Here is a 25,388-nt window from a genome sequence, read left to right on the forward strand (position 1 = left end):
CTCTCCCCCGCCCCTCTCAGTCTTCCTCCATTGAGAGGGGTGGGGGAGAGGCGGCGATGCGCGTCTGATAGACGCGCTGAGAGGCAGGGCTGCAGCCGTTAGCCCTGCCTCCAGGAAGAGCAAAATTTACGACCAATTTGGTCATTGATTTTGCAGGGGGGGTGGGTTTGGGGGTAAAGGGACCCCGTTTAGCCGCGGGATAGCGGTGTTTTAGCAGGGGCACACGTGCCCCTGCTAACTATGGGCTCTGAAGCGAGAATTATTCTCGCTTCAGTGTCTCTTTAATATGCACTGCACTGGCGGCTGCTGATTGGCCGGCGGCACCACGTAATGCGGAGTGTCTCACTCCGCATCACGAGGTCCCGCCGGCCAATCAGCGCCACTCTGGTAGACCTTATCCGGATAGAGCCGCCTAACGTGGCTCACTCGAGCGTCCTCTCCTGCACCACCATACATTGCGTTAGTTGCACGTTATGCGACCTTAACGTAGCACCTAATGCAACGTCTTAAGGTGCGTACACACATGCGACTATAGTCGTTTGTAACGATCGTTCCCCGATCTTTACCAACGACGATCGTTACAAAAAACGAACCACCGACTATTAAGGCAAACGACGAACGAGCCAAATCGCTACAAAAGAAAGTTCTGTCTCGGCGGATTTTAACCAACGACTATCGTTTACAAAAGTAGTACATCGTTGGAAACGATCGTTCGTACTAGGCTTGACATGCGCATTTCACTATTTCTTCGTGAAACTTCTCATTTTTATGCGCAGGCGCAATAGTTGCTTTTTTTGATGTAACGTTCGTTCTAACGATCAGATCGTTACACACCTTTTAAAACTAACTTTTCCCCACAATCCTTCAGGGCAAGGTGAGACGTCGCCCCTCCCAGACGCAGGAACAGACAGCACTTCCCCTATAAAAGAATCAAATGGTTAGTCCACCCTCAGTGCTGTTTGTTCCTGCGTCCAGGCAGGTCGGCATCTCCCCTTGGGATTAAGCCTGTGTGCTGGGCTGCAGGTGTTATTTCCTAGGGTGGCGGAGACGATGGTACTGAGGTCGTCTCGCCTTCACCTCACACTGGGCTGTGTCTGTGAGGTTGCCTACCTTTCTCAGCCGAATGTGGTGGAGCAAGAGTGGAAGGCACGGCTTTCCTTTCCGCCTATGGAGGAGTCGGAGCGGGAGAGGACCGGACGCTGGTGAGTCACGTGTGCTGGATGCGGAGGTAGATTTGCATGAGGCTGGTGGAGGCGTAGTTTCCGGCGGGTATGCCGGAGGCTGCCTCTTGAGCCTGTTGGTCCGGGTCTTCTGTCACTTCCGGTTCCGGCTCCAGTTCCGCCTTGCGTGACGTCCGTGGGCGGAAGTGTTTAAAGGAAAGAGCGCGTGCAGGCTGGTGGCGGCGTTTTTTTGTTACTCTGCAGTGGACAGACTGCAGTCTTTGGGCAGGATATCGTTGCATGATGTCTGCCGCTGATAAGACTGAGGGTAATCCAGCCGCCCAGAAGGTGAGGCAGAGGGTCTCTTTCTGGGGATTGCATGCATATTTATTGGGCTATCTGTATCTTATACTGCTTTGTATGTTATTGCAGGCCAAAACAACTGAAGCAGTGAGGCCTCCTCCTACTTATAAGAGATGCCCTGTATGTAATGTGAAATTGCCATTGCCCTATGCCAAAACTTTATGTCAGCAATGCACTGATAAGATTTTGGGGGAACAAGGTGGGCCGTCGGTCCAAGAGACCTTGCAAGCTTTTAGAGAAGAGATAAATTCCTCATTAGCTTCATTTAAATCCTCTTTGTCTGTAGCTGCAGCTTCTACATCTCAGAGTACTGTATCTGTGACTCCAGCGATTGAGGGGGAAAGTCAGGAGCAGTTGGATGTGAATGAAAGTTCAGCTGATTCAGATTCAAAAGAGGTAGAAATTGATATGCCTTCCCGGTTCAGGTTTCGGGTTGAAGATACCGAAGCTCTGATCGCGGCGATTAATGAAACACTGGAATTAAACAATGAGGCAGCGGTTTCTTTATCCCTTCATGACCAATTATATAAAGGTATGGAGGAAAAGAAAGGTCTCACGTTTCCGGTGCATAATGCTATCAAACAGACAATTCTGAAAGAATGGAAGGATCCAGAAAAGAGGCTGTTTATTTCCAAAGCATTGAAACGCAGATTTCCTTTTACGAGTGAGGATGCGGCGTTATGGGACAAATGTCCAAAATTGGACTCTCCTTTTTCGCAGGTGTCGAAACAGGGCGATTTGGCATTTGAGGATCTAGGGGATCTTAAAGATCCTGCAGACAAAAAGATTGATGCCTACCTTAAAAGAACATGGGAAGCGAATGCGGCTACCTTTAGACCAGCTATAGCTTCAACATGTGTGGCTAGAACATTGGAGCTGTGGATTAACCAGCTCAAGGCAAATATTTTAGCAGGGGCTTCAGTAGAGCAGCTGATGGAATCAATTACGATTCTGAATAAGGCGGCAAATTATCTGGCGGATGCTTCCGCAGAGACTATTAGATTTACAGCCAGGTCTACTGCCCTGGTAAATGTTTCTCGGAGAGCCTTGTGGCTCAAGACTTGGGATGGTAATTTAGCATCCAAAAATAGATTATGTGGAGTCCCCTTTTCAGGAGATCTGTTATTTGGGCCAGATTTAGATCTAGCGTTGGAAAGAACTTCTAATAAGAAGAAGACATTTCCAAAGAAACAAAAAGTGTCTAATAAGAAATATTTTCGCAAGCCAGCGGCAAACCAAAAAGGGTCATACAAAGATCAAAAAGGGAATAAAAGGTGGTTTAGTGATAAATCCACAAGAGGAGGATTCAGATCGAAGCCATCAGAGGGGCAGTCAAAACCACAATGACTCGTATCAGGCGGTCGGGGGAAGACTAAAATATTTTTGCCACACTTGGTCAAAGTGGGTGAAAAGTCCATTTATTCGGCAAACAATCAGATTTGGTTACCAAATCGAGTTTGCCTCACCCCCTCCCTCAAGGTTTGTGATCTCAAGACCGCCAAAAGACTTAAGTTTAGTTCCAGAAATGTTGAACATTATAGAGAACATGTTAAAGCAGAATGTAATTGGCAGGGTTCCAAAGAAGGAACAAAGAGAGGGGTTTTATTCAACGATTTTTCTGGTGAAAAAGCAATCAGGGAAATATCGTTTGATTCTAAATTTAAAGAAACTGAACCCGTTTATCAGGAAGAAGAAGTTCAGGATGGAATCAATATTCACCATAAGGGAACTATTATTTCCGGAGGCATTCATGGTCTCATTAGACCTCAGGGATGCTTATTGGCATGTGCCAATTCACAAACGATCCCAAAAATTCTTAAGGTTTGCCCTTCAGGTAAATGGAATACTGATGCAGTTTCAATTCCTATGCCTCCCGTTTGGGATCACTTCCGCACCAAGAATGTTCACAAAAATTCTGGGGGAAGCTTTGATTCCTTTAAGAGAAAGGTCGATCATGGTAATTCCTTATCTAGACGACCTTTTGATAATGGGCAATTCAGTGGCAGAATTAAAGAATCACCTGCAGGCGGTTTCAGATCATCTGCAGTCATTAGGTTGGATAATAAATCAAGAAAAATCAAGCCTACTACCAAACCAAAGAATGTTGTTCTTGGGCATTTCGATAGATGCGCTGGATCAAAAGTTCTATCTTCCAAAGGAAAAAGGGGAAAAATTAAAAAATGCAATTCTGACCCTTCAAAAAGAATGGCGACCTTCATTAAGAATGATTTCACAGGTGTTGGGAATAATGTCATCAACAATGGTGGCTGTACCGTGGGCATTGTCGCATCTCAGGAAGCTTCAAAATTTCCTGTTGGAAAATTGGGATGGACAACCTCGGAGTCTGGACTTCAGGGTGTCCATTCCAACACTAGTGAAGTCATCGCTGCAGTGGTGGTTGGAGGACTCCAATTTACTGAAAGGCAATCTGTGGAAATATCCAACAGAGAAGATTCTAACCACGGACGCAAGTTCGTGGGGATGGGGTGCTCATGTGGACCATGCAGCATTTCAGGGCAGATGGTCAAGACAGGAGTCCCAGAGCTCTTCGAATTTGAGAGAATTGAAAGCTGTGGGTTTGGCACTGACTCAGGCAAAAGAGATAATATTCAAGACACACGTATTAGTACAGTCAGACAATGTTACGACAGTAGCATTCATAAACAAACAGGGAGGCACGAGGTCCCGGTTATTACAGGAAGCTGCGGCAGAGATTTTATTCTGGGCAGAAGAGAATGTGTTGTCCTTGAGAGCGGTTCATCTCAGGGGCACTTTGAATTTAGATGCGGACAAGTTGAGCAGAAACAAAATTCTAGCCTCAGAATGGTCACTGAACAAACAAGTCTTTCTGCTGATCACGGAAAGATGGGGTGTTCCGTCAGTAGACCTGCTAGCATCTCAGGAGAATGCGCAGATACAAAGTTATTTCTCGTTGAATCCAACAGACAATGCATTAGGGATAAATGCGTTCAATTACCAGTGGGACTTTCCGTTGATTTATGTTTTTCCTCCCCTGAACATGATCCCGGCAGTGCTGGAGAAATGGAGGAAGGACCGAAGGAAAATGATTCTGATAGCTCCTGTTTGGCCAAGAAGATCTTGGTTTGCGGTAATGAAAAGGTTCACGGTGGAACAACCGTGGTTACTGCCCCTCAGACCAGATTTGTTGGTCCAAGGAGATCTGTGGCATCCACATCCAGATCGACTGAATCTGGCGGTATGGATCCTGAACTGACTTTGTTAAAGGGCATGGGGGTGTCAGATAAAGCAGCCTCAACATTGATTGGAAGCCGCAAGGAGGTAACAAGGAAAATTTATTTAAAGTATTGGAAAGTTTTTCATGTCTGGCTGAAAAACTCTAAGTTTGATAGCATGTCTATCCCAGCAATTCTGGATTTTCTCCAGGAAGGTTGGGAAAAGAACGTGTCGGTCAGTACTCTGAGAGTACAAATGGCAGCGCTTACTGCGTTCTCTGGTGTGCCTATTTCTACCTCTCCTTTAATTGTAAGATTTATGAAAGCAGTTGCAAGAAAACTTCCCGTTTTCAAACCATACGTGTCTCCTTGGGATCTGTCTGTGGTTCTGCAGGGTCTAGTCAAGGCTCCTTTTGAACCACTAAGAGATTGTACGCTTAAAGTTCTTACTTATAAGGTAGTTTTCTTAATAGCAATTACTACGGCGAGGCGAGTTAGTGAGATTCAGTCCCTGTCAATTAAAAGTCCTTACTTTCAAGATTTTCAGGACAGGTTGGTACTTCAGACAGATCCAAAATTTTGTCCTAAGGTGATGTCAAAATTTCACAGGTCCCAGGATATTGTGTTACCAACCTTTTGTGTGAATCCGAGGAATGAGAAAGAACAGAGTTTCCATTACTTAGATGTTAGAAGATGTGTATTAGAATATCTGGCCAGAACGGCGGATATCAGAAAGTCAGATGCATTATTCATTTTACATACAGGTAAAAATTCAGGCCAGGCAGCTTCTAAATCGACTATAGCTAATTGGATTAAATTAGCAATTATTGAGGCTTATAAGGTTATGAATGTTGATCCGCCAGCTTCCTTTAAGGCACATTCGACTAGGGCCATGGCGGCTTCATGGGCAAATAGAGCAGGGGCATCTCCTGAACAAATTTGCAAGGCGGCGACATGGTCAACGTTTTCTACGTTCATTCGCCACTACCGGATTGACGCATTATCTGCTCATGACCAAGCGTTTGGGAGAAAAATTCTTCAAGCAGTGGTCCCACCCTAAGGTTATATTACTTGTTTATCGTCTCACCTTGCCCTGAAGGATTGTGGGGAAAAAGCAGAGTTAGTACCTGCTAACGATGTTTTCAACAATCCTTCAGGGCAACGATCCCACCCGGGTGTTGTTGTCTTGTCAGATAGTGGCACTGATTGTGGGTTAGTGGATTGTTCACCTGTCGGGTACTTGTCTAAACGCACTGAGGGTGGACTAACCATTTGATTCTTTTATAGGGGAAGTGCTGTCTGTTCCTGCGTCTGGGAGGGGCGACGTCTCACCTTGCCCTGAAGGATTGTTGAAAACATCGTTAGCAGGTACTAACTCTGCTTTTACTTAGGTCGTTCTTTCATCAATTAAAAGTTCGTTCGTCGTTCTCAACGAACGATCGTTGTCGCATGTGTGTACGTAGCATTAGAGTGTAAGTAGCCTAAAGGGAACACGGGGTGAGAGGGATATGGAAACTGCCATATTTATTTCCTTGTAAACAATGCCAGCCTCCATATCCCTTTAATTCTTCTTGATGTGACTGCATTTCCAAGAACTTCCAAGATAAAGGAAGCAGGGCTGTGGAGTCGGAGTCGTGGAGTCGGGCAATTTTGGGTGCCTGGAGTCGGAGTCGGGAAAAAATGCACCGACTCCGACTCCTAATGAATTTGTAACTAATTAAAATAGAAAATATGATAAAATGTTCTATTTCTCAGATAATAGTCATTAAAAATAATGTATATATACACAGTATATATACAGTAATAGCTGTGCTTAGTCCACAAAGATGAAATAAACCAATCAAAATGAGTTACTTGTGCTGCTTCAAAAAAAGCAGTCCCCGTATTTTTAAGGACAGATATACATATCTGATTGTGACTGTATATATGATGTGTACACAGGAACCTCATATATACTAAATAACATCTATGCTGTAAGAATAAAGCCTGATGTGTAGCTGTGTCACTAATAGAGATGGTCAATGAGATGGAAATAATTCTGCATTGATGCTGATTTATGCAAATGTATGCACTCCCTTTGCTGATGAAATCAAATAATTTGATTTGTTATTAAAATTTTGGTTTGGTGACTACAAATTAAAGGGTAACTGAGACGGATGAAAAGTAAAGTTTTATACATACCTGGGGCTTCCTCCAGCCCCCTTCAGGCTAATCAGTCCCTCACTGTCCTCCACCACCCGGATCTTCTGCTATGAGTCCTGGTAATTCAGCCAGTCAGCGCTGTCCGGCCGCATGCCGCTCCCACAGCCAGGAACATTCTGCACCTGCGCAATACTGCTGCACAGGTGTAGTATGCTCCTGGCGGCGGAGTGTGTGCATGCGCACTACGCCTGACTGGCTCAAGTACCTGGACTCATAGCAGAAGATCCAGGTGGTGGAGGAGGACAACGAGGGACTGATTATCCTGAAGGCGGCTGGAGGAAGCCCCAGGTATGTATAAAACTTTTTCATCTGTCTCAGGTTTACTTTGTTACACAGTAGTACTATACTCTACATATGCACTCCCCACAGAGCTGCAGGGAATCCACTGAGAATGCTGTGCACATTGAACACAGAGGTGTTGTCTGTTTACAATCTCCTCATTCCCCTGCAGAGTACCTGCACATCATGCTTACATGTACCCACACCTACATTGCCTAGGGCCTGATAGATGTTCTTTGTTCCGGTTTGTACCTTTTACAAGTACTCTTACCAAGGACTAGTTTTAGTCTAAAGGGAATAAATATAGTAGTCTACATATCCTTCTCACTTCAGTTGTTTTGTAAAATTCCTAAGCGTTGGCAGTTAAGAGACGAATTTCATGTTACATACTTTTAATCAACAAAATTGTAATATGCAAATTAGAGGAGTCGGAGTCGTGGAGTCGGAGTCGGTGGATTTTTGGACCGACTCCACAGCCCTGAAAGGAAGTATGTGGAGAAGCAGCCATATAAACATTATTTCTAAGGAGAGCTCCTGAGTCCTGACTGCATATTTTGTTCATGTGGTTTTCTTTTATCTAGCTCAATTAGACAGATAACATGAATCCTGGAACACAGTGTTCACAGGAGAGACATGCCTGTCATGCCCTTTCAGGCAGACTCCACATGCAGCATGTAGCAGAACTGAGAGAAAACCGAAGAGGTGGACATCTAATCATCGGCTGTTTAGGGCTCGTTTCCACTATCGCGAATCTGCATGCGTCCAACGCATGCAGATTCGCACATGTAATGCAAGTGGATGGGCCTGTTTCCACTGTAGCGTTGTTGAGGTGCGTTTTTTTCAGCGGTAAAAAAACGCACAAAAGAGCCAACGAATTCGCCTGCGAGTGGAATGCATGCGAATCGCCGCTAATGTAGTTTATAGTAAAAACGCATGCATTTGTTACATGCGTTTTTACCCGCGATTTCGCGTGCGATTTCGCACCTTTTTCAATTTTATTTTGCCCTGGCAGTGTCATGGTTAATTTCGCATGGCACCCTGCCATGCGAAATCGCACGCGAAATCGCGGGTAAAAACGCATGCGGAAACGCATCCGCATGCGTTTTTACAAGCGTCGGAATGCCGGCGAAATCGCGTCGCAACAGTGGAAACAAGCCCTTATAAATGTGAGACACCACAATATAATCACACCATGAACTGGTACTAACTGCAGGGGAGCCCTGCCTGTTCCACTATTACAGCCAGTTACTATGGCAACCTATATTACTATAATACTCATGTTGTCCCTGTAACACATGTGATGCTAATCGTGTAACAGGAGATACTCCCCTGGCATTAGCGCTGGTAAAATTGCTGCGCATTGCCCGTGCATGGGAATTTTACTAGCCTTTCGTGCATCAGGCCCATTGTGAACTGCAGTTTAATAGCTCCTGCTCTTAGATGTCTCTACAGCAGTGCTGTATAGTTGCATTTTATAATTGAGTGTAATCTGAAAGGTGTTTAGTATTTCATGTTAGATCATTTACCATATGACTTATTTAAAAGTTTATCCTAAACATGTCCCATCAAGTGCAAACCTCTCTCTTATAACTGCAATGTATATGATGTTACTACTCCAGCATATGTGTCTGAAGCTTCTTAAAGGTCTTGTTCAGCCCCTTTTTTTTTTTTTTTTTTTTTTTTTTTTTTTTTTTGTATTATTTCTATATGATAAATCATTATTTCTATGTAGCGCCATGTTATCAAAGTGTGTCTGAAGAGTGATTTAAAATACTAATCTAAGGAGAGGTAAGGCTCTGAGTCCTGTAGAGCTTTCTTGTTCTCCTCAGTGTCCTCGTGACCCTACTCTGCCTGGCGCACTACAGTCCCACATAAAGAGTGTGGCCATGGAACATGTCCAACAAGCTCTTTGCAGATATTTTCCACCGATAGGTGTGTAAGACCGATAGGGGCCAGGACGACAAGGATGCAGATTCCCTCTTCTTGGCCTCTTTCCTTGCAGTGCGGGATTCCTGGTTCGAATCCCAGCCAGGTGAACATCTGCAAGGAGTTTGTATGTCCTCACTGTCTGTGTGGGCTTCCCCGGGCACTCCGGTTTCCGCCCACATCCCAAAAACACACACTTTTTTTTTTTTCTTTATACCGCCTCGGGGACACTTTATGTTCAGTGTTTGAACAAATGGTAAGCACTGCTGTTGACAAGTGCTGCTCTTGATTTTGGGTTCCTTTTTGATTATATTAACATCAGTGATTGTTCACTGCAAATGTACGCCATTGATCATTGCACACATACTGTAAATGCGTAATAGTCACTTTATCCTCCTCCTAGGATGAGCTTTCCTTGGCCAAACTTGACTTAAAAAGTGTTGACTTTCTGCTACTCTGTTAGTACATTTTTATGGCGGCATAATAAAAACCTTAAAGTAAACCAGAGATAGATTAAAGTAAAGATTTGATACTTACACGGGGCTTCCTCCAGCGCCATAAACACATCTGAGTCCCTTTTTGGCCTACCGTGCAGCTGAACAGAGGTGCGATCAGCCCTGGTAACTGGTTCAGTTGGGGTCTTCTGCGCCTGTGCGGGCCTCCCACGCATGTGCAGAAGACCCCGACTGACCCGGTTACTGGGGCTGATTGCGACTGAACAGCAGACTGCGGGAGGAGGGCGAGAAATTCTGACATGCTTATGGGACTGGAGGAAGCCCCAGGTAAGTATCAAATCTTTACTATAATCCGTCTCTGGTACACTTTAAGGCACACCTGTGATTTAAGAAAACAACAAAGTTAGTCTTACCTCAGTAGAGCATAGCCTCTGGATCCTCCGTCGTGCTCCCCTACGTAGTAACATGCCACTCGTGCACGGAGGAAAAAGCTGTGCACGAGCACCTTCATGCTATCGCTTGGCCCTTCTCATTCACGAATGGGAGCATGGCCGTGCAAACCTATTCCACAAGCCTTGTTGAATAGATTCAGTGGGTACCAGTCAGGGCTTTGGAGTCGGTAAAAAATAAAAAAAATTTAAAAAAAATCATCCGACTCCTCAGTTTATGAAACCACCGACTCCAGGAACCCAAAATGACTGACTCCTTAGTCTTCTTACCAGGGCTGTGGATTTGTTTTTGTTTTTTAATATAACCTGCTTGCTATTTTATTATAATTATACAGGTTTCAATAGCCTCTCAGTCTAATGTTGAAAAAACAGACTTTCTCAGGTGAATTTAATATTTTAAGAGGTTCTTCTTTATTATTGGGCTTTTATGATTATTTATAAATACTCCCTTTTTATTTCAGATTGGCATTAAGCCTTAATTTACAGCTTGTTTATGAAAATAAAAACACGTTTTAAATACACTAGTTACCTTGGTATTTGTGGGTGCACTGCTGAGGGTGATCTGAATAATAAAATAACTTGCAGCAAAGAGGGTGTATTTGTAGTTTTTCCATTGCATCAGTACCGGCACATTTCCTGCCTTTACTGTCAGTCTTTGTTATTTTGTCCATGAGGGAGGGATGATGTACTGCTTATAAAGTTGAGCAATATGCTTTTGTATGCAGATTTCTTTTGACAACCTGCAACCAGCACCATTCCTTTGGGTGTTCTTGAGCAGACATGTTCGGTGGAAAACTTGTTGAACACACTGTACCGCCATTTATAGATGGATTTCATACACTAATTAGAGAGACTGGAATTGTCATTTGTGTGTTTCTGTGACTGTGGTTTACAAAATGAAAGGCTCATAAAACTTTCTTCATCCCACCAGACTTGGGAGAATCATTGGACTCTGCTTACACAAGAAGTGTTACATGCATTTTCCTGTTTCTGCCGCGTGCGGAAATATGACCTCTGAACCAGAAATATGTATTGAACATCTGACATGGATTAAACATTCCATGTCAATAACTATTAACGTAATCAGACAAGTTGAAAGTGAAAGGGTTCTTGTTTTGTTTTTCCAGGTTTAGTTAGCTCTGCCACACAGCAGAATAAATAAAAGGTGTTATTATTAGGCTGATTTTTCCACTTGCCCCCTGGGCTCCTGGGAGCGTCCTTTCCTGAACAGTTTCCTAAACACTGCATGCATCGTGAACAAACATGGATGCACATTGTGTTTCATTACAATCTCTCTTGGTAAAAGGGGCCTGCTGAGGTTTTTTTTTTTTTTTTTTTTTTAATAAGCCCGATTGCATAGCAAAGGACAATCTCGCTACATCGCACTGCAGTAATGTCCCTGTGGGACTTCCACGTTGTATGGTGTGTCATGTTCTGACGCAGTAATGCTAACCAGGTAATGCGTGCATTTACAGTGGTAGAGAAGCATATTGTCATTGCACTTTATGCCTCGCTGTATGGTAGCACTGTAGGAGTAACTCTCATTGAGACTTTATCTGCATTGCCATTTGATAGCAATGTGACTGACTCAATGTGAAAGGAGGAAATCCTTCCTGGCTGCATTCTTGAAATATTAAAAAAAAAAAGTCCAGAATACTGGTCACGTATAAATTCTGTACACAGTACAATGTACCACACACATACTGTGCCATATGCAATGACATTAGACATTTCCTAGAAATCAGAATCCATTCATTTTGCCAAGCATGATGGGGTCATGCCCAGAATTGGGTTTGGCACAATACAAAGATGAGGAAGAAGGCATATGCAGATGGATGGTACAAAAAAATGCAATAACAGTAGAAAACAGGAGCAGCACTTGCATTACATAAGAACATTGAGAACCAAAAACATTAGGAACCTATGCCATAAGAAGCTATACACACAGTCCAATTGTGACATCAAGGTGGCTGATCAGTTAAGACTGGGCTGGTTGACTTGTTGGCCATATCATAACCACATGCCACTGCTCATTGGGACTGGGTGGGGGGCGCTGATGGGAGTATGTGGAGAGAATTTAAGAGGCTGACAGCTGAGGGAAAAGAGTTCCTGTGTCTAGTGTAATTAGTGGAGATTACTTGTAACCTCTGGCCCAATGGAAGCAGGCTGAAGTAGGGGTGGCCTGGGTGAGAGGGATCGTTGGCGATCCTCAGCACTTTTGATCAGTCTTGTCGGACTCATTCTCACTAGTGTGTTATAGTGCAGTGCTATATCACTTTGCAGTATGCTCTTCTTGAGCGCTACCTCAATCAGTATGACTGGGGTTAGTGGTGCACAGCACCCCAAGTGACTGTGTACAATATATAGCCATCTTTGTTCCATGATGTGAGCAGGCAAACAGTCTTTCCAGAACCCAGCTTGGGCTGAAAAAAGAACAGAAAAATATTTGTCGAAGGTAGACCATTTTGGTAGCATTTCAGCTTTTATATCATTTGCAAATTATACATCATCAGAAGTATTGCTTATGTTTTGTAGAAATGTTTTCTGTAGTTTTTAATTGTAGACCACCTTGGATCTTAGTACAACCGATGAATATTTTTTTCTGAAATTGTTAAAGGATGCCAGACCCTCTTGCAGCATGTTCAGAGTATATACTGATGTCATGAACTGTCCCTCAGAAGGGCTCACAATCGAATCACTTTGATGGTCCTTGTCCTATGTTCATATTTGTAGTCTAAAGGTAGCCATACATCTAGCGATTCTGATTCAATCAACAGAGCGATCAACTTTATTGGGGAATTGACTTCAGTATAGTTCAAAAGTCGATTGACTAGTGACCCACACACAAGCAATTTCTATGAAATTCACCTTCACTAATTGGTCTGACCAAGGTTGTGTCTCCATGCTCTGAACGCAAACATCGATTGAATATGTGAACAGTAGCGGATTCCTGTGCGATCGATATCTTGCATCCTGCTCGATCAAGTAAGCTGGTCGGTTCGACATGTTAGCCACTTTTCATTGATTGGGAATTCTGGAACACTCTCGATTCCTTCTCAATTTGATAAAATTATCGAATCAAATGGTCGATTGTACTGCAAAATCGCTAGATGTATGGGCACCTTAAAGTAAGTGTCCAAGCTAAAAAAAAAAATCCACTTACCTGGGGCTTCTTCCAGCCCGTGGCAGCCGTCCTGTGCCCTCGCTGCAGCTCCAGAGGCTCCCGGTCTAATCCACTGCAGAACCCGACCTCGCCAGGTCGGGTTCCGGGTCAGTGTCTTCTGTGCGCCACTGTGCGGGTCACGTGGTCTGGCTGTCATCAGGACGGTACTGCGCAGTACCGTCCTGATGACGTCGGCCGGACCACGTGACCCGCGCGGTGGAGCACAGAAGACGCCGACCTGGCGAGGTCGGGTGCTGCAACGGAGAAGACAGGGAGCCCCTGGAGCTGCGGCGAGGGCATAGGATGGCTGCCACGGGCTGGAGGAAGCCCCAGGTAAATGGATTTTTTTTTCTTGGATGTTTCCTTTAAGGCCACTTTTGGGGGTAGACCACTTTCACTTAATTGGATAGGTTTATTTTGGATGTGGTGGAAACCAGAGCACCCGGAATAATCCCACACAAACCTGTTGAGCACACTCCATACAGATGGTGTCCTTGCTCTGATCTGAATAGGGAGCCCAGCGCAGCAAGGATTAAACTCTATCCACTACGCCACCTGCAATATATCCACTGGTTTTAATTAACTTAATTTACCCATACCTGGGCAGTCTGCTTCCTCCCTGTTCCCTTGGCCCTGCATAAGCCACCCTGACTGTGGATACATCCAATGCTGGTACACAGCTTTGCTTTGTTACTGTCCACCAGCATTTGATCATGATGATGATCAGGAGGACGACATGATCACGCTAATGGCAATGCTTGAGTTTGCCAAATTCCTGTTACAGAGAGGCAAGATGCGCATACCTATGAAACTGCTGCTGGGAAATTTGGGCGCAGGGTAAAGCCCTTAAAAGGCTTACCCTGCTCCTGCCAAGTTCTGACAGCGTTAATTACTATTCCCCCTCCAGGCCACCTCGGATAGTGGGGGGAGGGGGAAGACGTAATTCTATAAAAATATATATATTGCAGGTGGATCAGCGACATAAGGAAGTGAGAATATTCCACCAGCCTGATTTCTCAGACAGTACTCTGAATGTGTATTTTAAAGTATTAGGCTAGGATCCCATTACACCTGAAAACTGACATTTTTTTTTTCTTTGTCCATTTGCCACATCAGAAAACTGACAGTGAAAGGATCTAATTTTGTAAATGGGATCCATTCACACTTGTCAGTCTGCAACGGATTCGTTGGCTGTGTTGTGTCTGGGATTTTCCTGGACAGACTGATGCATTTCCCATATAGCTTTTGCTTAAACTGCATCCGCCACGGGCTCCAGCCAGACCACAGCAGACCATCAGAGTGGACACTACACTGTCCGCTCCCACTAGCCATACGTGGTTCTGCTGAAAGAGGAAGCCCAGCCTTGGAGGCAGAGGATCTGCAGGATAGCCAGTCAATTTGCACTGTTTAAAAGGAAATATGGCAGCCTCCATGTCCCTCTCACTTCAATTGTCCTTTAACCAGTTCCCTACCCTGGGGTTTTCCCCCTAAAAAAAAAACCCAAGCAATTTTCTACATTTCACAGGTCTCCCATTCATTAGCCCATAACTTTAGCAGTACTTATCACAAATAAATGATCTATACCTTGTTTTTTTTTTGCCACCAATTAGGCTTTCTCTAGGTGGTACTTTTTGCTAAGTATTATTTTACTTTGAATGCATTTTAAAGGGAATAGGGAGAAAACAAATGAAAAAAGTCATTATCTCTCAGTTTTCAGGCATTACCGTTTAAAAATAAAAAGTATTACTGTAGATCAAGCCCACGCATTTTATTAGTCCATATGTCCTGTTTATTTCAACATTTAAATTATCTTCCTAGTACAATGTATGGCGACAATATAATATTTGTCAAAGGTGTATTTTTTCCATTTTTTTGCTTTGCACTTTACTAGCGATTACAAGCCGTATACGGCAAAATAACAGTAATATACCCTCACGGCATACATATCTAAACTGCTAAGTCCATTTATTAGCTCCCACCCCCGTAGTTAGCAAGATGTGCCCCTTTATTACCCTCCACCCCCCCATAGATAACCAGGTGTGCATCTTTATTCCCCTCCACCCCCCCATAGATAGCCAGGTGTGCCCTTTTATCTTCCCCATTATAGATTGCCCGATGTGCCCCTTATTAGCCCCTCCACCATAAAAATCCCAGATGTGACCTTTTTATTAGCCAGATTCGCCCCTTTGTCCCCCTACCCCATTGATAGCCAGGTTTGCCCATTTGTTCTTCTCCTCCAATAGGTAATCAAATGTACCCTCTATCCCCCCCCATGGATAGCCAGGTGTCCCCCTTTATCCCCTTACTATAGCCAGATGTGCCCTTTATCAGCCCCTCCCCCAGTATAAAAGATATATATGTGCCCCCTTGACCCCCCCATAGATCGCCAGGTGTGCCAATGTATTCTCCCCCCCCCCCCCACCCATAGATAATCAATGTGTCCCTTTGTCATTGCCCCCCCCCCCCCATATATAGCCGAGTGTGCCCCTTTTGTCCCCCTCCCCATAGATGGCCAGGTGCGTAATGATCCACCCCCTCTCCCCCTTAGATTGCCCCCAGCCTTTATGCCCCCCTCCGCTCACCTCCATGCTGCGATCGAGCAAGCAGCATGGAGGATTGGCATGTAAACAGCTCACCTTGCCTCGTTCCAGCGCGATCAGCCTCCCCTCCGTGCATCACCGCTGCCTGTGTCATTATGCCGAACGGATCGGGTCCCGGCTTGATGACGTCATCAAGCCGGGACCCGATCCGTTCGGCATTAAGACACAGGCAGCGGAGATGCACGGAGGGGAGACTGGTTGCGCTGGAACGAGGTGAGGTATTTGTTTACATGCTAATCCTCGCAGCATGGGGGAAGGATCGCAGCATGGGGGGAGGAGGGGGAATACTAAATAACAGGGGATCGGGCAGGGGGTTGGAGGATCGAACCCCTGGGAGGGCATCCTTAATTAGTGTAGTTAGAGGGAGGGGGGTTTATGAGCCCAGACGCGTGCTAGCACGCGTACTGTGCTCATTAAAGGGGACTGACTTATATTCACGTCATGTGGCTTTCAAGAGCCACTTACAATGACGTGAATATACTGTATGTAGGATGGGAAATGGTTAAGTCAAATGCCAGAGTGGAGAATGTTGTAGTAGTTGAGATCGGATGGGAGTGTATATCAGGAGTTTAATGACCTTTGGGGATCCGGGATCTTGGAACAGTTGCTTGGATTGAAGTGGGAACTCTAAAAGATGTTCTGGTACTGGATAGCCAATGAATGCATAGTCAAGAATGGCACTAAGGCAGCATGCCTCTGTTTTGGAAATTCGTGTTATGAACGGTTGGATAAATGTCATGTGCAGATTTTAGTTGGTGGGTTTTTTTCTGCACACCGATGGTATTGTAGGCTGAAGGATGCTATAGGTTTGCCAAGGGGGGGAATTGAAAAGGGCACAGGTTCAAGATCTGAACCTCAGAGAACATGAGCAAAGAGGAGGGATTAGGGAAAGTTTCCATTGCAAGGCAGCATCAAGGCAGATAACCATATTGTCTAGCTGCCCCAGTGGATCCATAATCGTCCAGTGGGCAACATTTTATCCAAACCTTGATCCACAGTCGCCAAGACGAAACTGTTGAACCCAGGATGTCCTGTATTGAGCACTTCTGAGGTCATCATTTATGGCAGGGTATTGTTAATTGTCTGTGATAGACTATTGTAAATAATGCACTCAGCAAAAACTCGAAGAAATAATGCTTGTGTAAATACAGAAGGAAGTCTACTCATGCAGGTAACCGGAGGTCAAATCTCACTTTGTAGTCACAGTTAGCTAGCTATGTAGAAGCTGATGACATTGCAGATTGTGATGGGCATATCTGCTTACAAATAGAAAAACATCAAAATACATCTTGTTCGTGACCATCACCCGGCCGAGGGTTATGATTCACTGCCTGCCATGAGGTGTTTGCTAAAAGCAGCTGGCATGTAACACATTCCTCAGTGGGTACTGGGAAAGCGCCACTGCTGGTAAAAAGACGATAGTAAAATGGACACTAGTTTTTAATCTCACTAAGAATATTCTTAATAAGTATATGAATATGGGCATAGTCCTTGTGACTATGGAAACGCTTTGTATTTACAGCACGTGATGGAAGTAAGAGCATGTTGTATAAGAGCTGGCAGCTTTCCCAGGCAGCTGTCCTTTGGAATTCACCATTGATGTGCTAGCACTGTTTAAAATAGACAGGCAGCATACAATGCATTAACACTAGTAGGGCATCTCTTGCAGTGACCTTTTATGCCAAGTTACAGTAACAGAATTTCTTTTACACATAACCGGGCCAGTTCTTTATAAATGTAGCGACAAACCTTAGATTGTAGTTCTGTTCCAGTGACTGTTGTTACATAGTTGTGGAGGAATGAGTGCAGCCATCCTTCTACTGGGTGACGCTATAGTGACAATTTAAAAAAAAAGTGTTAACCTGCTGGCTGCTTGTTCTCTGAATTGGCACCATTAACCGTACAATCTCCCAAACGGATCGATCGCATAAGGTACCATTAATGGTGCCGATCGACGAATGATCATTCTGTTTATCTGAATTCCGGAACTATTTGATTGGACATTCAATCATTTGGGAAATGTTCTCATTAATGGCCACCTTTAAAGTTTCCCGGAGATCTCGTTACTGGGGGCATTTATACTTGCCTGGGGCTTTCTTCAGCCCCATGAGGTCTGTGGGCTCCCTTGCCGGTCTACCCAGCTGCTCTGTTGCCTTGTAATCCGCTAATCTGGCCAGTCGTGCACATATGGGGCATGGTGGGGGTGTGCGGCTGAGGTGTGCATGCACAGAACAGAGCGGCTGGCCACATTCCTAGCGGGGATTACAAAGCAATGGAGCTGCCGGGGAGGACAGAGAGAGCCCTCGCACCTCATGGGCTGGAGGAAGCCACAGGTAAATATAAATAGACCTAGTAATGAGATCTCTGGTTCCCTTTAAGAATGAACAGCTGTTGTTGGATAGGGATGACCAATGAGATGAGGATGCAAATAATTCCAAATATGCAGCTTGAAAATGGTCCAATCAAAATCCACCAATTTCAATTTTCAAGCTGCGTACATGTGTATATAACCATGTATAACCTTGGAATTCTTTACATCTTATTGTCCATCTCTAGTGCTGGATTGTTTAACCCCTTTACTGCCAGGCTCTCGCCCAAGAAAAGGTACACACGAGTTTGAAAGTTCATTAAAGGCCCCTAAACTATGTATTTCATGAAAGCAGAGAGCCTGTAGAATTAAAATATACAGCAGTAACATCACCAATTTTAGTACGTCACATGATCATTGCAAACATGTTTGTTAACATTATCGGGAAAAAAAAGATACGGTGCCCACTCATAACATCCCCACCATCAAAGCAGGGATTTTCTTACGGCCAGTGGGTGCTGCAAGGCTGAAGAAACTGTCACTTCAAAAATGTCTTCCGATTTCTTGAGGCCGAGCACTGCTCACGTGCCGCTAAGTGTTGGTAATGAGTTACTAAAGCTACGTATGTCAAATATCTAATCGATATCTGCTTAAAATGATTACCAACTCAGTAAAGGACCAGCCTTTAAAGCGTCATAACCAAAATTAGACAGAAGTGGGTGCGTGCTCACTATAAACAGAATATTTATAGGTTAACAGTTTTACCTCTGAAAGAAATACGCAACACTCAGCTGTTGAATTTTATAAAATTATCTTGTTATTAAAAAATTGATAAAGCTTATATACAGGAATATACATCTCTACAGTTGTTGTCAATGAGGGCTTGTTTCCACTGTTGCGACGCGATTTCGGCCGCATTCCGACGCTTGTAAAAACGCATGCGGATGCGTTTCCACATGCGTTTTTACCCGCGATTTCGCATGCGATTTCGCATGGCAGGGTGCCATGCGAAATTAACCATGACACTGCCAGGGCTAAATAAAATTGAAAAAGGTGCGAAATCGCACGCGAAATCGCGGGTAAAAACGCATGTAACAAACGCATGCGTTTTTACTATTAAATACATTAGCGGCGATTCGCACGGATTCCTGACGCAGGCGAAATCGTTGGCTCTTTTGTGCGTTTTTTTCACGCTGAAAAAAACGCACCTCAACAACGCTACAGTGGAAACAGGCCCATCCACTTGTATTACATGTGCGGATCTGCATACGTTGGACGCATGCAGATTCGCGATAGTGGAAACGAGCCCTCATTCAAAAATTACATTTTCATCCAAAAATACATTTTCAAAGTTCCTTTAGTTAAACCAGTCCATTTCAATATAGCAAATATTCTGCTGTAGCTTTTATCCTTCATCGATAATTGTTGTCTCGAGATTGAACAGTGTATGTTACACACAATCTAGCTTTATCCTTAAAAATTATTATATGAAGTTCTATTCTTATATAAAGAACTTAAAGTAGATATATCTTAATCCATCAAAGCTTGATAATTGTTTCTAAGCTTGCAATTGCGTTTGAATAATAAAACTTATAGCATAGAAAAAAGTTATCTAAAATTCAAAAAACTGCTGAAGTTTAAAAAGACAAGTCTTTAACTTTTGCATAGACTAATTGTCAAAGAATTCACCAAGAATTATTGCATATTACCTCTCTTGGGTTTCAGAATCACGTCTGTGAGAAGGATAAACGTCGGCCTAGGATGTTTCAGTCAGCTAGGGCATCAGGCAATGAATAAATATACAGCCTGAAAACTCTCTTTTTTTATAGAGAATTTCTCCCAAGAAATGATATAAGGGACTTTCCAAACTATGACTTAATTGCTTATAACATCTCTATAAATACAGGTATGATTTCATTTTTATTTTTAGATCGAGTTCTATAGAGGCCCCTTGTGGTTAATAAGTGTTAGTAGCAGGCACAAGAGATTCCCCCTGTGGTTATAAGTGGTAGTAGCAGGCACAAGGCTTATGGCCTAACTGGGTATCAAAACACTGTAGGAGGCGCCCTTAAACTTGTTATGACATATATAACCAATTCATAGGTAGGTATAGTGTGTCTTACCTGTTATGAAGGCTCGTACACACGTAAATCATAAAATTGGGTTTATTAAAGCATGCTTTAATAAACCCAATTTTATGATTTACGTGTGTACGAGCCTTCATAACAGGTAAGACACACTATACCTACCTATGAATTGGTTATATATGTCATAACAAGTTTAAGGGCGCCTCCTACAGTGTTTTGATACCCAATTCCACCCCACTTAGTGGGGCTTTACTTACTGTAAGCTCGTTTTATAGTAGTACTTTTTTGGGAGCAGCGACCGGACAAGGCCGAGTGGAGACGGTACTTCTCCACATGTTCTGATGGTGGTTGCCTAAGCAGCAACCCAGAATTGTGAGTATATTTTATCTTCAGTAGACCATCTCACACAACGTTAATACACGATATCGGGCTCCCGGTGTCCCTGTGTTTTCTATCTCTACTAGTTTTATGGCCTAACTGGTTTTATACAATCTGAAATAAAGTGTATATTATTGATCAGCTTATTAGATATGTGTAAACACTGTGATTAACATCTTGCGTATAAAATAGGCTTAGCTTAAGCAGTGTATATCTTGACCTTAGACGGTTAAATTTACTAACACAACAATACTACATAACATGAACATTTCTTCAATACTATCTCACTTTTAACCTTGTAGGAATAAACAGCTCACTTCCAATAATAACACTGTAGCTTACACTATCTAATTCTGATTTCTGCTCATACTCACGAGTCTTGAAATTCACTCAATTTATCTGCAAACCATTTAACATTTTGTATACAGTCTGGGCACGGGGATAATCATTTCTCTGCAATAATATGAGATTCTGACACGTAGACATGCTGGTTTGAACTACGCTATGGCAGACAATATAGACTGCCTCGGCCAAGGATCCATGGGTCAGACCAGCATGTTGTACAGTGGCTGCACTGTCATAGAAAGATTCAGCATGTCAGATTTTTAGCGATCCCTAAAGCACCGCACAATTGCAGTGCTATCCTCGCTCCTCTGAGGCTTACTATATCAGTTTACTACAACGAGATTCCACACTTTGTTGTTGAAGTTGGTTGTTTTCAGCAAGTCCAGAGTACTTGAATAGGCATGCATGACACTATTTCCAACACATTATCAGAACACTAAAGAAAGCATCGGACGTGTGTAGATAATAGGACACTGAGATGTGCAGCTAGTGGTGTGTCCCCTAGCCATGATGTATACGATAAACAAGAGAGTTTCTATTAATAGGTGATTACGTTATAACCTGGCCACATGGAAAGTAATCTGGACCCATTTATATGACTGGATGTATTATAATCTTCTACCTGTAATTTTATTAAGCATCCTCTGTAAGCATGCTGGAATATATTGCCTCCTATGTAGGGTGATGCAGTCAGCACTTATCCAATACAAACATTAAAATCAGTGAATAGTAGGAGAGACCAGGGCACAGCGAAGCATTCAGAAATATATAACGGAGGATACACAGCAAATGTGTGATAAGCAGAACATGCACACCAGGCTGACTTGTAGTAAATGTTTGACAACAACCATCTGATAAACATAAGTAAATATTTAACATGTTTGACTGTTTAATGAAGGAGATTGCATTGCCCAGGGTGTCATGACATTTCATTGCTAGAGATGATTTCAGCACTTTATAGGTACATTTCATGAAATGCATTTTCAAGGTGTTCCTGCAGAAGAATGCTGGAAGTGATCCAACTAAAGGTTGTACAGCCAATTGTCTGTCTCAGCAGAACTTTATCCCTGGGCGTTAGGAGTATAGTCACCAACAGAACTTTATGCATAAAATATTATCCCTCAAGTCATGCAAGTTTATTCAACCACTGTTCAAATAACTTCTCTATTGCTTGTTATCTGCTTTGCAAGGTTAATGGACTTTTTTTGTTTTGTTTTGTTCCTGAAAATACTCTGGGACTATGAAGATCAATTCAGAGGAAACTGGAGAAAAAGTTTAGCTGTTGCCTATAGCTCACCAGTCCATTCCAGCTAAAGGAAATAGGATTTGTACTGGTTTCTCTAGACTGTGCTGTTCTTCAGACTTTACAGGTTAAAGCCTCATACACACGTAAGATCCCTGCAGCGACATTGCAAGAACCATTGCTAACTTTCAGGCCAGTGACCTGTTCTGTTGCTATGTGGTGGGGAGGATGGAGTGACGTCATGCGAGATGAGTGGGGAGAACAAGGCTCTAGGCTGGTGTTCAGCTGAACCGATCCACCTGGTGGATTGCTGGCTGAGGCACCAGGCCGCTGTACAACTGCTAGATTCTCAGCAGAGGTGGTGGTTGTTGGCTGTGACGGTTGAGTTTCATCTAGCCTGTGTATGAGGCTTAACCCCTCTGTGTCATGGTCCATAAATGATGATTTAGAAGGTGTCATTACTACCTATTGCCTATGTCCAGAATATTTCATGTACTCGGGGATGGTCTTTCAGATGCAATTAATTCTGAGAGGGATCTATAACTGCCACACTGCAAATAGATATTTAATTGATCTTCACCTTAAAGCATCATATTTAAATTCCAAACCTTGCATTTATGAGATATTGAGTGCTCTTCAATGAAATGCTGCTCAAATGCAGAAATAAACTATACATTAGTGATTAGCAAGGTAAGCCCCTACATACTATTCTAGTAGCCAGTGGTATGGCAAATGGATTACTGAAAACAGGAAGGCATGTTCGAGAATCGCATGCTTCCGGTGTCCTTACTCTGGGTTATTGTAGGTTATTCCATGTGGGGTTTGCTGACACGTCTTACTCAGTTTGAGCAGATTATTTTCTGTTCTGCAAGCCTGTGTCTTCCCAGTACACTGGCGGATGCATGCTTGCACTTGCATTTGGCCTCACAAAGGCAAGTATTCTGTGATATTTTGCTTGGGTTTATTTGTTTATAACTAGTACTTAAGTTTCAATGCCTCTTCATAAAATTAAATATAATGAAGCGTTTGTCACTGAACAGCATAAAATCCAGCTCTTGTCACATGCTAGATGTTGTGGGAGAAGATCCCTTTTGCTGGCAAGATCTCACATGAGGGAAGCTTGTGTTATCCCAAACAGAGCTTAACCTCCCTGGCGATGTAGACGTGTATGCACGTCAATACAAAACCTGCTGCAAGCGGTATTGACATGCATACACATCAATGATCTCCTGCACTGTATACTAGAGCCTTACTTGACACATTTTGGAAAGTTACAGCGAGAAAAAGGGTATGAAAATTAATTAAAATGCTTTTTGGACAGAAATCCTGGGGAAAATTAAACACCAGGGAAGGTTAATGTACAAAAAAATTAGCAGAAAATGGTGGTGATGCTGCAAATGTTAGTCAATTGTGAAAACGAGGGAAAATCGCCTAGAGGCAAAAATAAGATATCTGGCGATCTGTCTCGCTGGCTGCAACTGAGTCACTTTTTTTTTTTTTCTGTCCGTTTTGCCTAAAAAACAAAACAAAAAAACACTTCGGCCTAGTGCACACCAAAACCGCTGGCAGATCCACAAAACGCTAGCGGTTTTGGGTGCGGATGAGTGAGTTTAGTCCCAGTGCACACCGGGCGGATCTTGATGCGATCCGCCGGGTGGATCCGCCGGGTGTTCACCGGCCGCATCAGCATCCGCGTGGCTAATATATCTCTATGGGCTGGTGCACACCGGCGGTTTGAGGTTTTAAGCAAACCGCAAATGTGCAACAGGAGGCACGTTTGCGGCTTGCTAAAATCCTCAAACCGCCGTTGTGCACCAGCCCATAGAGATACATTAGCCACGCGGATTTTCAGGCGGATTCGGCCGGCGGATCCGCCCGGTGTGCACTGGGCCTTCCTGAAGGACACTCCTGTGTGAACAAAGGTGTGGTATTTGTTGGAATGGCAAACAAAAATTGTTGCTTTATTCCTTCAGGTACACTTTTTTTTTTTTTTTTACAAGGGCACAGGCCACAATAAAAAAAAAAAACTTTTTTAAAGTGCTCCAGAAGTGAGGTGGATATGATGACATATTTACTATATTTGTTTACATTTAAACAATACCAGTTGCCTTGCTGTCCTGCTGGCCGCTTTGGCTTCAGGAGTGTCTGAATCACACACCAACAAGCTTGGGGCAAATCCAGTCAACACCTGATCTGAATACTTGTTCAGGGTATATGGCTAAAAGAATTAGCGGGAGATGATAGGAAGGACTGCCAGGCAGTTTGCATTGTTTTAAAGCTGTAGGATTAGACATACTATGCCATGGAAAAAAATACATATATAAGTAGATAAATGCTTGATCTACTTACATAAAACATGTGTTGTACTGTCCACGTTTTGATTTCAGTGAATTTTATATAGTAAATTAAGAGAATTCAGTTCCTAGTGGGAACCATGTCTTTTGCCCACAGTTTAGGCTAAATCCTGATGTCCTTTCTGCCCTTAGAGTGCATTTCTTAAATCTTGTATTTTTAATTTGGGTCCACCTTATTTTCTAAATAATAGCAGCCTTTTTTTCAGCTGCATGATGACAAATATAAAATATTTTACATTCATTGGAGGAATCCCTCTCTTCCGTTCATATTGCCGGGACAGATTCTGGCAGACTGGTGGAGTAGGAGGTGTCCAGCAAAAGGAGGAATTGCTAATGGCTGCCACCTGTATAACCCTAGTTATGAAAAGAGAAGGGTGATAAGCATGCACTGAAATGCTCATAGGCTTAAAGGAGTGTTTATTTATTGTTGTATATCTGAGTGGTGCAACTAAATATTTTGAATTAAAAAAATGTTTGGTTTGGGTCTGCTTTAACTTTTTTTTTTTTTTTCTTTTCTCCTCCAATCGCGGAGTCGCCTTAGTCTTGCTTGTAAACACAAGTGAGCAGAGGATCGTGTATCAGATGGGCAGCTAGGCATGGAAATGGAAATGGAAGAGGAATATAGTATAGATAAAAAGAACCCCCAGCATGCAACTGTTTGGCACTGATTATTAAAGGGCCAGTGCTCCAAAAGTATGTGATAACTCCAAACCATAACAGCAGAAAAAGTTTTTGATTAGCATCTTTATCACTTAATACACCCAGACCAGTCGCTGTTTGAAATTTGACAATCCCGCTTTAAAAGCAAATATGGCAGCCTCCATAACCCTTTCAGTTCAGGTGTGCGTTAACAATTTGTAGGCTTTTATTGTGCTCAGTAAC

General features: G+C 43.3%; 1 protein-coding gene across 6 annotated transcripts in view; it reads left to right on the forward strand.

The window, feature by feature from the left end:
* ACSL4 (acyl-CoA synthetase long chain family member 4) overlaps window positions 1–25,388 on the forward strand; it is a 186,456-nt gene that overhangs the window by 87,556 nt on the left and 73,512 nt on the right. For 4 of the 6 annotated variants that reach the window (XM_068251126.1, XM_068251125.1, XM_068251129.1 and 1 more), the window contains one exon: window positions 6,005–6,085. The exons of the other annotated variants lie outside the window; for them this stretch is intronic. The gene's annotated coding sequence lies outside the window, so the exon portion shown is untranslated. The remainder of the gene's footprint in view (window positions 1–6,004; window positions 6,086–25,388) is intronic. 6 annotated transcript variants of the gene reach the window in all.

The sequence above is a fragment of the Hyperolius riggenbachi genome, chromosome 8, assembly GCF_040937935.1.
Source record: "Hyperolius riggenbachi isolate aHypRig1 chromosome 8, aHypRig1.pri, whole genome shotgun sequence".
Lineage (NCBI taxonomy): Eukaryota > Metazoa > Chordata > Amphibia > Anura > Hyperoliidae > Hyperolius > Hyperolius riggenbachi.